The sequence below is a fragment of the Numenius arquata genome, chromosome 17 (genome assembly GCF_964106895.1).
Source record: "Numenius arquata chromosome 17, bNumArq3.hap1.1, whole genome shotgun sequence".
Classification (NCBI taxonomy): domain Eukaryota; kingdom Metazoa; phylum Chordata; class Aves; order Charadriiformes; family Scolopacidae; genus Numenius; species Numenius arquata.
The window spans coordinates 8,891,559-8,906,571 of record NC_133592.1 but is presented as its reverse complement, the minus strand read 5'-3'; the positions used below and the strand labels follow the sequence as shown (position 1 = coordinate 8,906,571).

The 15,013-nt window shown below is 40.8% G+C and overlaps 1 protein-coding gene across 1 annotated transcript in view; it reads left to right on the top strand.

Annotated features, from left to right (window-relative positions):
- The window catches only part of TNRC6C (trinucleotide repeat containing adaptor 6C), a 100,979-nt gene that overhangs the window by 33,348 nt on the left and 52,618 nt on the right, over window positions 1–15,013 (top strand). The gene's annotated exons all lie outside the window — the stretch shown is intronic.

Below are 15,013 nucleotides of genomic sequence, written 5' to 3'. Positions count from 1 at the left end.
CTCTAAACACTGACAGATGGAGCCTCTCTGCTCCCTGCTTTTCGCTGCTCCTCGTCTTTCGAGTGAACTTGGTTGCTTCAATCTTCAGCGATGCCAAGGGTGCGCTGCAAGGAGTGAGAAAAGCTTCCTAAGGAATGCTCGGTCATTAATAGACCCGCTGCGGCTGGACCCTGCGCACAAAAGAGGCTTTCTATCAGGCCATGTTCAACAAATTGAATCAAGCTTTCTTTTTTGGCTTCATCTTAGCTGCAGTGAAATGATTGCCCAATCCCAGTCAGATTTTAGTGTGTTTTTATTTAGGAAATTTTCCTGAAAAATCTGAAAAGAAGGAGGTCCGAAAACTGCTGGAACTGCTTGCTTCATGTTCCTGAATAATTTAAATCCTGTTTTTCATACGTGGCATTAATGCATGATGGCAGTGGAGACATAAAAAATCTGTTCGGTTTAAACTGAATTAATGAAGAGTTTGCTTCAGATTGTGTGTTGCATCTGAAATGAAGTTTGCGCCAGATTTTCCAGGCTTCACTATTAGATAGATGAACTCTTAGTTCAAACAAAATACTTCCAGTGAAGAGACTGTCTTTGGGAAACTCATTCAGAAAAACACTATCTGCGTATTAAATGTTGTGTTTAGATTTAAGAGGGAGTATCAAAAGAACTGAAATAGAAATTTTAAGTTTGGTATATTTTCCTTTTTTTCCCCTTCTAGATCATTATGCAGATTTAACCAGTAGTTTGTTGTGTTTTCTATCTAGAGCATGACTTTTAATTTAATTGGCATTATTTGAGTAAGGGATCAGTCTTATTTTTGGGCTTCAAATTTGTCTCAGCTGCTCATTTCTGAAGGCAGAAGAGCAACATTTCCACAGGACTGCTTGTCTTTCCAACACTAGGAACTGCATCCAGAACAGGATGTGGAACTCCAAACATTTTTCTAGATATAAAATCTGTGAAATTTCGTTAAGTATGGTCTCCTGAAGTGGTAACAGGTGTCCCTATGTCTTTTTGTATCCTTTTTTAAGAACCTATTTGTTCAAAGCATTGATTCTCAAAATAGTTTTGTTAAATATAAATGAACACATAGAATCATCTTCAGTTACAGAATCACAGAATGTTCTGGGGTTGGAAGGGACCTCTGGAGATCATCTAGTCCAACCCCCTGCCAGAGCGGGTCTGGTCCACCCAGAGCAGGTTGCACTGCACGTATCCAGGTGGATTTTGAATGTCTCCAGAGACAGAGACTCCACCACCTCCCTGTGCAGCCTCTTCCTTTACCCTCAAGGTAAAGAAGTTCCTCTCATGTTTAGATGGAACTTTTATGTTCAAGTTTGTGCCCGTTACCTCTTGTCCTGTTGCTGGCTGCCACTGAAAAAAGACTGGCCCTATCCTCTTGACACCCACCCTTTAAGTATTTATAGGTGTTGATCAAATCCCCCTCAGCCATTCTTTGTAAGACAGATGCTTCAGGCCCCGCATCATCTTTGTAGCCCTTTGCTGTACCCTCTCCAGCAGTTCCCTGTCCTTGAACTGGGGAGCCCAGAACTGGACACAGGACTCCAGATGGGGCCTCACCAGGGCAGAGCAGAGGGGGAGGATAACCTCCCTCGACCTGCTGGCTACACTCATCTTGATGGCCCCAGGTCCAATAAGGATTCAGATTTTGAAATCTAAGGCCGAAGTATTTCAGGTTCAGCTTTCATTGAGTTGGTTACATACACAGTTTCTCTGTGTGATGACACGTGAGCCTTGGAATATATCCAGAGTGCTGGGGAGGAGGGGAAATGGGTCCATGCTGCCCTCTCTGTTGGCACTACTTCACTTATTCGTGCTGACCAATTTCAAACAATAGCTCCAATATCTCTGCGCTATCTTTAACTGTAGTATCAACATCCTTTTCAGCCTTCTCTTGAGATAGAATGTGAACTGGAAGCATTACGCCAAAATTACAGAGGCCTTTTACTGGTTGCCCACAAAATTGTTGCTATTTTAGTATTGCACGTAAAATATTCATTTGATACCATAAATGTACATGACAGTAGAGCCAAGGCGTTGTGTTTACACAGGGCTCTACTCAATTTGACATGTATGCGTAGTCCCATGATTTCAGCAGCACAGCCGGTGTCAGAAAAAATTATACTTAATATCTTACCAGCAGACTTGTAATCTGCAAGCAGTCGACACTGTGCTTTCATAGGAATGTCTAAAAGGAGTTAAATAACAATGCAATCTGTTCCTTCTGCATCCTCCTCCCCCCGGCCCCCCCCCCCCCCCCCCCCTCCCCCCAAATAATTGGAGAAGCCGTATTTCTAGTTTCCAGAATGAAAATGTGTGTATGTATAGTGAATCCGACGTGTCCAGGCTATGTTAGAGGCGGTGTGGATTTGACACGAATTATTGTGTATGATTTACAGGCCGTGGGCACCCCTGGGGTATCAATCCCCAGGCTGCCCACACACCCGGGAGCTCTGACGTGTCCTGGATACATTGAGCTCACTATCCACATGTTCAGATATTGGTCCATAAATACCAGCAATTTCCAGACATTCCAGAAAAATAGCCAGAGTCTTTACCTTCTTTCCAGCTCAAATGTCAAAGGGGGGAAAGAGGTTGTACCTGACATAGCATGAATGCTTGGTATTTCCAGCTCTCCTGGGAGGGGTGTGAGCACTGACTGTGCTCTGGGACACCCCAAAACTCCGGGATCGTCTATCTGGTATAGACCCCGGGTGCAGCACAGACATTCTAGGTGCAATAGAACCTGTGTGCTACCGTACTGCAGCGGAATCGATGTCTGTAGAAGCAATCCAAGATGGGAATGATGGATATATGAGGTACCTCTTTACGGTACCGAGTCACTTCTCTATTTGAAACTGGAAGCATTTACGCTGTGGTTCACTCTCTTGTCTTCAAGCCCCAGCTGAAGAGGTGCCTTCAGCATCTCCTCAAACCTCGGCAGCCATATGGGGTGAGCTGGGTCCTCCGCTGCAAAAGTGCTGGTTCTGACAGCGGTTGTTTGACATTCTAGAGGCAGTAATCACTTCCCGAGGCACAGGTTTGTTTATAATAGGATTTTTGCCTCTGCTTGCTTCAATAAAAACCTACATGTTAATCAGTAAGATTAATCCATCGGATTGCCCTGCTTTCTGTAGCATTTTAAACAAGTCTCAAGGCTTGTAACCTGCAGATGCACCACTGGTCAAGGTGCAAATAGAATTTTAGGCTCTTGTCTACAGTAAACCGATAGACACTGAGCTTATCCTAATTGTCAATTACTTATGAACATACTAATCACTGTGAATTTTCATATTTATTTGTTTGTGTGAGTAGTTTAACAATGAGTGGATTTCTACTGTGAAGAATATTTACTGTTCAGTCTACACCTGGAAGAGGCCTGTTAAGAAAAAAGAATGTTGCCAGTGTGATGACTTAGCACCATTTGTAAAATTGTTTTTAAAAAAATTCCTTTCAATATGAAAACTGTGTGTAGAACATTGTCTAATGAGATTAAATGCACACAGTCAGTTTAAAATTAAAGGATTCAGTTCCTGGTTCTGCCCAGGCTTCTTATGAGACTCTGTATGGAGTTATTTAATCTGTTATTACATGCTTGGATTTTCCCACTAGCGCTTGCAGTGATGATAGTGTTAGCATTGTGTAATTTAACTTAAAGCTGTTTCCTGTCTTCTCTGACTCTTTTATTGTCCAGTTACTGATGGGGCTGCATTGCCTGGAGCAACGCTTAGGAAGGGCTTGGAGGGTGAGAGCAGAGGTGAAGGAGGGAGCCTTATATATTATAACAAGTCGTGCCTGTGACTCGTTCCTGATCTGTAAAATGGTATAATGCTTTACTCTGTTACCAAATTGTTGAGGCTGTGTCTTTGTGAGACTCCTATCCTGTTGGTGGGTTAGAACTTAATGTGTGTTTGCTGAGTGGGTCTTCACATTAATTGGTGGAGTTGAGATGTTTCTAAATACTCTGGGAAGGGATAAAAGATGTGAATTCTCTAGCTGTGAAAAGGGCTGAACTCGCTCTATAGGAAAGTCTTATATCAGAAACCTGAAAAAACTCTGCAAACGTTTCTCAATGCTGCCTGAGCAATCCCCCTTTTTGTTCAGAGCTGCCCTCTCAATTCTTAAAGAGCTTCTTGCACAAGCTGATCATCTCTTTGCTCCCTTCTGGCCTTTCCAGACAGTTCTTAATGCTCCTGTTTCTTAATGTTACTAACACAAGTGATTTAAAAACTTCTAATAGCTTCATTATTTTCCTTTTTTTAATAGGCAAATTGGTTTCCCAGTGTCAGTGTGTCCTGCTGGGGAGGTGGGAGTTGATTTTACAGGAGTCTGAATTCAAAGTTAAACATATAATGACATGTTAAACGAAATGTGCCTGTGCTGAAATGTCAGAGGCTTCAGGACAAATGTAGTCTGGAGACCAGTTTCTAGCAAGATGTATTTATTTAGTTAGTTTTCGTTGCTTTAAAATGGGTGCATATTTGGACATGTCTGTGCGTAGAGTGATGTATGTGATTAATACTGGTATTTGAGTTACATGAATTTATAAATGTCAGCTTCGCATCACCTGTAAATTGGAGAACTATGGCTTGAAAAAAACCAGACGAATTTTGAAGTCTTGAAAGTTACCATCTGTTATCAGTTCACATCCTGAAGGAATGTGGCTATGATAATTTAACTGTTCATTACTCAGAATCCTGATTCATAGCTTGGAATTTTACGTTTGAGGCCTGATGTATGTGTATGGTCCAATTTCTATGCATTAATTAGGCCATGGTAAACCATGTGTGTGCACTCAGAGCCTTCCATAAACATAAGAGAGTTTGACTTGCAGTGTAAGAGCATCATATTTGCTTTGGATTATCAATCTATTGTTGATGGCAACCTATCAACTTAATTAGCTGTAGGATTTTTAATGGCACAGCTAATTAATTGTGAATTTAAAATTAAAATTATAATCAGTGCTAACATGGAGGAAAATGGTGAGGAAAATATTAGAAGCTGTTAAAAGTATAAGTATTCTTCACAAGACTGCTCCATGTGAAACCAACCTGAATAATGTAGAATAGGATTGAGGAAAACATTTAAAAACGCATAATGAATTGCACAAAACAGGTTTTGTGTTTTTCTGTCAAAAGAAGTATTTGGCACCCTGTCTGCTGACAGATCTGAAAGAAAAAAAAATGTAATGCTATTCAAGAAAGGGAAACAAATTTCTAGTCTCTGAGCTCTGAAGTATGCAAGGATCTATGTTTTTATAAGGAGCTTCTCCAATTCTTAAGAGAAAAATAATATTTGTGAATAGCGGGTTGTCTCGGTAGAGTTAGGCAGGGGCTGTTTGCTGCCCACAAGCCCTGCAGCAGGGGGGGCTCTGATGGGCTAACAAAGAGAAATCAAACCCATTTGTGGTGGAGGGATAATGTGTCATTCAGTTGTGATACAATATCAAATTAATGTTAATCAAGAACAAAATGGAGAGGATCTGGGCAAGTGGGACAGATGAAGAAAGACCATGTCGTAAACTTATTTAAAAAACAGCAGAAGCTGGAGGGAGTGCTGTGAGTGTCAACCTGAGGGAAAGACGGTTTGGTTGTCATGGCTGAGGGAAGAGGGAAAACTGAATAAGACAGATTTGGAGCTCCATTTTACATGTAGGATTGTAGAAAACAATGCTGGAAAGGTTCTTGTGAAGTCATCTATTCCATCCTCTTGCCCTGAGACAAGATCACCAAACCTGTATCATGCCTGCAGATAAATCTTTAATCATCCTTATTGTTAGAAATTTAAATCTTAATCTCCCTGGCTGCTATTTAAACCCAGCAAATCTTGTCTTACTGTGGGATGGAGCAAATTATTTCTTCCTCTTCTTTCTATTTTTTTCTTTTTTTGCACTGTGTGCCCGATGTCTTCTAGACTGAACTACTTTGCCTTCCCTCTGCTGTGGCAGTTCGTGTTTCCAGATTTCCGTTTCCTTTCTGCTCTTTCCAGGTGGTCCAGCTCTTTCTTGAAGAGAGATGGTCAACTGTGGGCATGGGCGGTGCTTCAGTGAAGGCTTTGCGATGCCAGGCTGAAGCAGAGGGGTTATTTTGAGCCTCAAAGCTGGCTATTCCACTACAACACTTGTCTTCTTACAGTAGCCTGATCTTTTGACTCTGGTTTGTGATCTGCTAAGACATTGGGGTTTTTTTCTGCAGAACTGCTATGGAGCCAGTTGGTAGCTGTTCTACGTTTAATTCTTCCTGCCTAATAAAGTCATTTTCCTTATTGAATTGTGGTTGCTTTTTTCACACCACTTCTCCAGTTTATCATTGCTGAGTTCTGATCCTTATCACGCAGCAATCTGATCATCCCCCATCTTCTTTCTCCCTAGCTTGGTGTCATTTGCAGATTTAATAAGAATATTCTCTGGTCCATCATCCAGTTGTTAATGAAACCATAGAACAGTGTAGGCTGGGATCAAGTCCCCATGGAATCTATTCTGAAACATGCTTCTGTTTTGACAGCAAACCATTGATTCTCCCAGAGAATATTTCAACCCATTTCATATTTAGCTCACATTTCCCCAATTTGCTTATGCCAGTATCAAGTAAGAATTTTCATGTCAGACACCGTCATGAAGTTAAGATGTATAGAGAGAGCTTTGGATGCTGGAACATGGATGGAAAACGTGAGGAAACAGGTAGAATTTGTTTGAACTGAAGCAGATGACTGACTGGAGGGAGGAAGAAATGAGTGTCAGGGCAGGAGTTAACGGTCAGCTGGATTTGTGGATAGAGTCAAAATAGAGAGAGGTGGATGAAGTCCCGAATGTTTTTCCATAAAGCCAACAGTTGAGAAGGTAACGCATGCAATTAAATGAATTAGGAAGAAAAACAGAAGATGAGAAAAAAATTGTAAGAGCTAACAAGGGACAGATTCAAGGAAGGCATAAATATTTCCGATAAAGTGGGTTCACTAAGGCAGCAAGTTCTAGCTAAGGAAATACCATTAGAAACATCAGGCGTTCTTCCAGCTCAGTTTACAGAGACAGAGATTGGGCTGAGAGATGCTGCGGAGGGGGCAGAGGTCTGAAGACAAGCAGGGGCAGCAGTGGGTTTATTAAGACAAGCTTGAACCACGTATCTGCTGTCAGGACCCCAGGATGCAGAGGTGGGAGAAAAAGGAGGGGTAAGAGAGTAAAGAGTGTGAGTGTGGGTAGGGAAGTATGTGGAAAGAATGTGGAATTGCTTGAGGAGGCACAAGGACTAAAAGAAAGCAGGTCACAAATTTTTGTGCTAATGATTCAGAGAGGTTTTGTTTGCATTCAGATAGAGAGGAGGCCCTTACATTGTATGGATATTGTATGTTTTTCCATCAGTAACTGAGGCGGTATCTGTTTAAAATGTATTAATTTAAATACTTACATTCCTCCATTATTGCCTGATTTATGAGGTTATAATTTGTTTAATTTTTCCTGTTAGTTATCCCCAAAAGACTTATACGCTTTTCTTTGCTGATACAAATTTATCAATATTAACTTTTGCAAAAATAGTGCGGATTGATAGTTCTAGAGACACTTTTATATAAACTATGGAAAATACCCCAAAAATGTATTTATTAGAGTATGTTTTTGGCCTAGTTTCCTAATGAGATTGGGTTTTATCCCTGTCTCGGTCTCACTATCCAGCTTTAGAAATTCCTGGCCGACCCTGACCAATTTGTGGTCAGAGATCCACAGTGGCTCTTTGAGATGTGCAGGTGGGTGCAGGACCTTAGTGCCATTACTTCCCCTTCCCACCTCTCTGCTGAGGTCTTGAGGAAAGTCTTTAATCTGAATTTAATGGTTCTCTATTTTGGTTAGTCTGCCTGCTGGCCAGTCAACCAGGGGGGAGCTCTGAACAAGCCACAGTACCGCTAACACCAATGGCTGTTTAAGAAAAGAATGCTTAGTACTTCAAAAATTGTGAAATACAACCAAATGGAATACACTTTCCAGCTTACTTTAGTATTTATACGGTTCTAGCAGATCCAGGAATGAAGATTAAGATAAAACCCTTTAATTTCTAAGAGGTAATATGGAAGTCTCACTCTTGGGAAGATGATTTGTGACTGCCTTGTCACTGTGGGCCCTATAAGTTATTATGATTTCCTCATAAAATATCAGTTTCCCACAGATGGTTATAAAATCTTTCTGGATGACATTTTCAAAGGAGGTTTTCTAGCATCAAAATTAGGAATTATTTTTTGACTGAACTGCAATCCACTGAATAGATAACAAATAAATTTCAGTGCTCAATACATACCAATTTATGGTGGGTAGTTATCTGCTAACTTCATGCAATGATCATATGAATATAGTTTTGGAATAAATTATGCTCATATCTTGATGGAGCCTGTGAAATGTGTTCAGATGAGCAGATCAGACTGGGAGCCGCAGAGTCGTGTTTGAATTCATCCCAGCATAGAGACCTTCTCAAACAAAACCAGAAACATTCATTTGTGGTTTGAGAGCTCCATCAGCCAATGAACATATTGTAAACAGGACTTTAAAAGCTACTCCAAGGCAAAGAAGAAAGTCCTCACCTGTAGATATTCTCTGAATAAAATGTTGTTCTTTTGCAGAATCCATCACATTTTTTTTTTTTTTTGTAAATTCTTTCTCCTGTTGTCATGGAAAGACTTTTCAAGTGTGATTTGGATATAAGCTGGTGCGGGTCTACATGAGTAGATGTGTATTCAGAGCTTCAGTTTCCTTTTCTGGCTGTTGTAGTTAATTATGTAGTGTATAAAAGTGCATTAAAATACTAGTTTTAATGGGTTGCAGTTTAGGTAATATATAAGGAATAGCAATTATTCAGAACTAAAGCTGATTTCTGGTGGCATGAGGCTGAGACTGTCTGTAGGACCACACCACATACCGTCGCTCCTTGTAAAGCAGGGAGCAGACTGGAGCAGCGATGAAGGATTGGATGGTAGATCTTGGCTATCTCCTACCACTGAATTACACAAAATTGAGTTATTGAAGATGGTCAAGAAATCCTACCAATTGATTTTCAGGTTTTCCATGATGTGGGATGTTGAAAGACTAAGGAAGGAGGCGGGAAACGTTGCAAAGTTCAAGAGAAGGAAGTGGAGAGGAAATGTGTGGAAGAGGAAGCAGAAGATGCGTGGTGGTCGGCTAGGAGGTCACATGGAGGGGGCAAATAAAGTTAAACCAGGAAAAGACTTCACTAGCTTTTAGTATTAAATAAATTATAAGTTCAGGAATTAGTGCAAAAATCAAGCATTTCTTTAAATAAATGTTGTAAAAGTTCTAAGGCCATAATAATGCATATTTTTTTACTTTTAAGCCTGAATGTGGGCTTTGGTGGCAAACTGCAGCTTCTGGTTACATTTTTAAAGCCAGTATGAGTAATACTGAAAAGTAATTTTGGGACTTCTCTTGGCTTTAGACTGAAACTTTTCTTTTTTCTTTTTTTTTTTTCCTCGGGAGAAGTTTGTGTGCTTGGGGGAAGGGAAGATCCAGACAGAAAATTAGCCACTTTTGTATAGAAATAATTAGGAAGCAGGTTTTATGCAATAGTTTACTGAAATACCTTTAGTTTTGCCAGTAGATGTCACTGTGGATAAAAAATACCAGTGCTTAGTAGACAAAGGAGGTAATTTGCTAAATGAAAATTCATCCTTTGAAAGTAGATTAGGGGTGAACAGTTTTTTCCTAAAGAAAGACTTTTTTTTCAGCTTATTAAAAATGGATTTCTTGCTAATCAGAACATCTATTTTTGCCCACTACCATCCTGGTTTTTCGGGTTATCTTCGCCCGACTTGGGTAAGTTCCTGCCTTTCTGTCTGACTTCCTCGGGGGGTCTGTGTCTGAGCGTGCTCCTGTTCAGCTTTATTCTGAAAGCACAGTGTTTGGAGGTTGCATTAATAAGCACCAGTTGTCGCTCCAGTGTGTATGTGTGGGGAATTGGACATGGAGGAAGTGGCTTCATTAAGGTTGATTTGGAGGGGGGAGCGAGATGAGGAAAAAAAATTGCCCATATGATTGGCTGGGAGAATAGCTCTGAATTATGGGATCCATCTGTTTCCTGTAATGAATTCATAAACCCATCAAACAATGACCTGAACGAATTGTGAAGGAAAAAAAAAATAATACACTGGCATGATATGTTTAACGCAGTGAGGCATTGGCGTTGTATAATCAAAAATTCTTCTCACATCCAGCACTTTGTAATGGAGCTGCTGTGTTTAATAGAAGCTGTAAATAAATCCTGTCACAGTAGCAGCCAAGAATGCATTTCTGGGTTTAACTGTTTCTCTTCTGGAATGTCTGGTCCTTGAAGGCTTTAGAAATGCAGGTTTTATAGAGCTGGAGTGGGGGATTCTGAAATACAGAGAAATGTTAATGAGGTGAATGAAAGGAAAAAGCTGCCATAAATCAGTATTATGTGGCTTAACCAGTTTCTTTCATTTATGCATGTTCTTTCCTTATGTCATAGAAATGTACTTAAAAGCTATTGTTGTAATTGAAATCTGTTAGACTGATCCTATTCATTATATTAATAAAATCCACCTACAATTGCTCGTAACACTTTTTTATGCAGTTGGGATTCCCGAGATTGTAATCATCAAAAAGCATATGGAGTAATTATTGGATTTGTTTGGGTAAAATTGGATTAAGAAGTTTAGATACCATTAACTACTGATAATTATTACAAGCAAGCTCATTGTTTAGTGTATGTACAGCTCTCAGAATGTGGAATAAGCAGATACCCATCACAAACATCTTAAGAGCAAGCAATCTCAAGGCTTTTATTTTACGCCTTTAATTGTGTTTTTGCAAGAGCCTTTCTACTGAAATGTTTTTGCTTTAGGTCTTTAATCATGTGCTAGTTACGAAAATCACTTTGTATTAAACCCTTTCCTCCATACATTTTAAATAATATTTTTAGTGTTATAGCAAATTTAACCATAAACACTACATTTTAATTCCTGGGTTTCAGACAGCTGCCCAGAGAATGTTACCCGTGACAGTGTATTGCTTTCAGGTGAAAGAGGGGACCAGCTGCTCCTTGGGGGACCGGCAGGGTCTCTATAGATGGGCATCTTGGCCCTTGGGGCTGATTAAACGTATAGTGCCCAGAGCACCCGTGTTCCCACAGGCACCGCTGGCTCCGGGCAGAGCCTGCCGTCTGCTTCGCTTTTAGCCAGCACTTGGCTAAAATATGGTGTCTTTGTACATTGTGTGTTCTGTGAGGGATAGCCAGCGTCTCAAAATACATCCCTCGTAGGAAAGGAGAATGTCTACGTGGGTTAGAAAGAAGCTCTTAGAGCAAATAACGTATGACAATTAATAATTAGGAAATCTAATGTAGACACTTTGAAGGGTAGGTGTTTCTCACGGTGCATATCAAATGAAAATTGCTGCTTAAACATTGTTGAAGATGACTTTAATAAATAGGTGTTGAGCTTTTTCAAAGAATACAGTCGTATTGTCTTTGTAACATATATTAACGAAATATTATTGCTGTATTTGAAGTCCAAATTTGAAGTCTAAATTCTAGCCTGATATGAAGCTGGAATTTGGGAACTGAGCCCATTCCTATGATGTAGTTGACTCTTTTTGCTTTATTTCCTCTCAATGGTGTAATTAAACGGTTATTTTATAGCTACCATGATTTGTATACACAGTATTCTTGCAAGAACTTCCATTTAACTGGCCTTAAAGAGATTTTGATGTACAAAATAAAACACACCTTGCTGTGTTGATTAGAGGAAAAAACCAATAATATTAATACGCAGAAATATTTTTTCTGAAGTACAATGTTCCTGATATTTTGATTTTCTTTGTTCTTTTCTCTCATCTGTGATTCAGATATGCAAAGGGAAACATTGTTTCTAACACTGAAACTGGGTTTTTCTGGCCATACCTTTGTGATGAAACAGCTTTGTTAATTTACATTAAAGCAAGAAGTGTCGTGTATTCTATGACTTGCATTAGCGATGGTTTGTATATACGCGCACCTATTTGTAAGTATCGGCTGTGATTTATATATGTACAGGACTGAGGATGGAATGCTTTTTTTAAAAAGCTGCCTGCCTTGCTCTCTGAAATATGTTTCAAATGAATTAATGTTCCTTAAGAAAATCTCAAGGCCAGACAAATAGCGACTCTGCTGGCATTGTGCCAGTTCGTGGTTCTAATGCTCTTGTGCCCTTTTTTAATTCCATGGAAAAAATCGTTTCTTACTTTAAAGAATAAGCAGATCGAAGGCAGGCTCTATTTTCTTGCTTTGCCATGTGATTGGCCCTTCCAGCCTTTTTTCCCAGCTGATCAAGACCTTGGAGTTAAGTCAGTGGTTCGGTGGCCAGGGCTGAGCCGGCTGGGTGACACATGGGAAGGCAGTGATGGGGGGAGCAGTCCTCGTCCCCACCCGCTGCCTCTGCCCAGCCGCTTCCCTCCTCTTCCCTCCCATCTGCTGGCCCAGGGCTTGTGTGGCTAGTCTCTATCGTCTGTATCCCAGCTGGGGAAGCTTCCTGGCTGAAATGGTTTAGTATTTTTGGTAGGGTCAGACTATGTTGCGGTGAGTGCTCTTCCTCAATCTTGTGGCCATGGGCAGATCTCATACAGCTTCATCCTTTGTGCAAGTACTGAGTACTTGAAACTTCAGTGTTGGTAAATGCTTACGTCTCTGTAATAATAGTATGAGTAGTAATAGTAGTAGTAAATTAAGTACTGCAAAATCTCTAATTTTCCATTTTCTGCTCTCCATCTCCCAAATGAAATACAAATATACACTTTGTTCCAAAACATGAAGTATGATACTAAAATAATTATCCTTTCATTTTGTCAAAGCAGGCAAAAGTAAGCAGGAATTGGGTTTTGATACCATTTCAAGTTTGGACAACAGGCACTCAGATACGCACATACACACGTCTCGGATGGTGCAGTCTCCCAAAGCCGGGATGGTGGGTGGTGGGAGCCTGAGCCTGTGTTTTCCCAGCAGATTTGGTACCTGCCAGATGAGGTGGTGGTGGCAGTGACCCGCAGAAGTTGTGCCTTCCCCCGTGGCAGGCTCTCCGGAGAGACTCGTCTGCGGAGGGACTGCTGTTCAGTGACAGGAGCAGCTTAATCCATAGGTCATACTGCAGTTTTGTTAAAGGCCAGGTGAAATGGTAAAGTCAACAGGACTTAATTCAAAATAAGTAATATTTTGTAACTTGCAGGTGAAAGATTTATTTATATTGTGGAAACAACACAGTTTTCACATACATGTTGAATATGCAAATTTGATACTTGAAATTATTATTCTACATTTCGTGACATTTTTCATCTACTTTTTTAATTGTCAGAGTTAGGATAAACCGTTCATTTCCAAAGCTGGTGGTGTATCTTGAAAAGGCAAAGAAGGTTTTGGTTATTTTCTGCTTTCAGGTGTTACTGGTACTTTTGTGATATTCAAAGTTTGTTTTTTTGTTTTTTTTTTTTGTTTTTTTGTTATAGAAATAAGCACAGAAATTGTTTAGGCTTCCAAAATCAAAGTGTTGGGGGAGCAAAGTGATGGTTGCTGTCAAATTTGGTGTATTTCCACTCGTCCCTGCTTGCTTTGAAACCAGCCTCGACACTACCTTGGTGCCTGGTCACCATTTCTGCTGGGGAAGTTGGTCAGTTTTCCAGGTGTGCCGGAGCCTGGAGAGAGGGCAAGCGCTTGGTCTGTTGCGTAGGTATAACGACAGGAGAGGGAATTTTGTACTTGTTGGACATGCTTGGATTTTCCAGAGAAGCTGTGGCTGCCCCATCCCTGGAGGGGTTCAAGGCTGGGCTGGATGGGGCTTTGAGCAACCTGGTCTGGTGGGAGGTGTCCCTGCCCAGGGCAGGGGGGTTGGAACTGGATGGTCTTTAAAGGTCCCTTCCAACCCAAACCATTCTATGATTCTATGTTTGTGATGAGCTTGAGGAACACTGGGTTCTGTGCGTCTGGGAAGCCCAAAGGGTTTCTTTCTTCTGGGCAGCTCTGGCAGAGGCTGCCAAGTGCACTGAGCAAACCAGTGCGGTTCCCCACCAGGCACTGCTGTCCCCGGCCGGCTCCGTGCCGCTCTGCTGCCAGTACCCCCATCCCGACTCCCTCGTTCCCGAAGAGCCCCGGCACTGCTGACCTCTCCGTGCCAAGCTGTGGTAGTGAAGCCCACTACAGACCAGCATGGGTCTGGCTTGCCTGTTTCGGGCAAGGTTAGTGTGGGGCACATCCAGTGTATGGCTGGAGTGCTCATGGAGGAGACTGGGGTGTCCTGAAATGCTTCACACAAAGGTTTAGGTAAAGACTCCAAGAAAACAAAAGCTTTGTGTGAGTGCTGAATAAGATCAGGTGTTTTAACTTGTTTTTTGGGGGATCATTAGAAGCCTGAAAATTTATTCTTTCATGGCTATAGGCAGCGGGATTTGATGTTAATATTAGCAATCTCGCATCCCAAACTGAATAGAAAGGTGGTGGGTGCTCTAGATGGGTGCAGTCATTTACTGTAATGAACATTCTGTTCAATACTAAGTTGTCACATCTTCTCTCTCTTCTCCTCCCTTCTGTTTTAAACCATATGGGAGATTTGTTACAGTCAGGGGTAGAAGGTTCAAGTACTGTAACAGGCAATGCATTTCCCCTAAGCAGAGAATAACCAGAATTTACCCTTCTTTTTAAAACTTAATGCTGTTTTAATTCCAGTAGTAGGGCATTGTATTTTGTCCTGGTTTTAAAGAAGAGGCTAAAACTATGGAAAAGGAATAGTCGAGACACTACTGAATATGTTTAAAGGTTTATAGACTTGAAAGATTCAAGAAGAGCTTGTGTTACTCTTGTGTGGAAATACTGATGTACAAATAATCGTAAAAATTTATTTTTCTGCAATGTAAACTTTAGTCACAAATTTATGTCTTCAGCCTATCCTACAGACTGGTTCAATACATTTATTAAATCAGAGAGAAGGTGAGATACGCTGAGGTTTTCTTTTTGTCCTAGTGGGAACT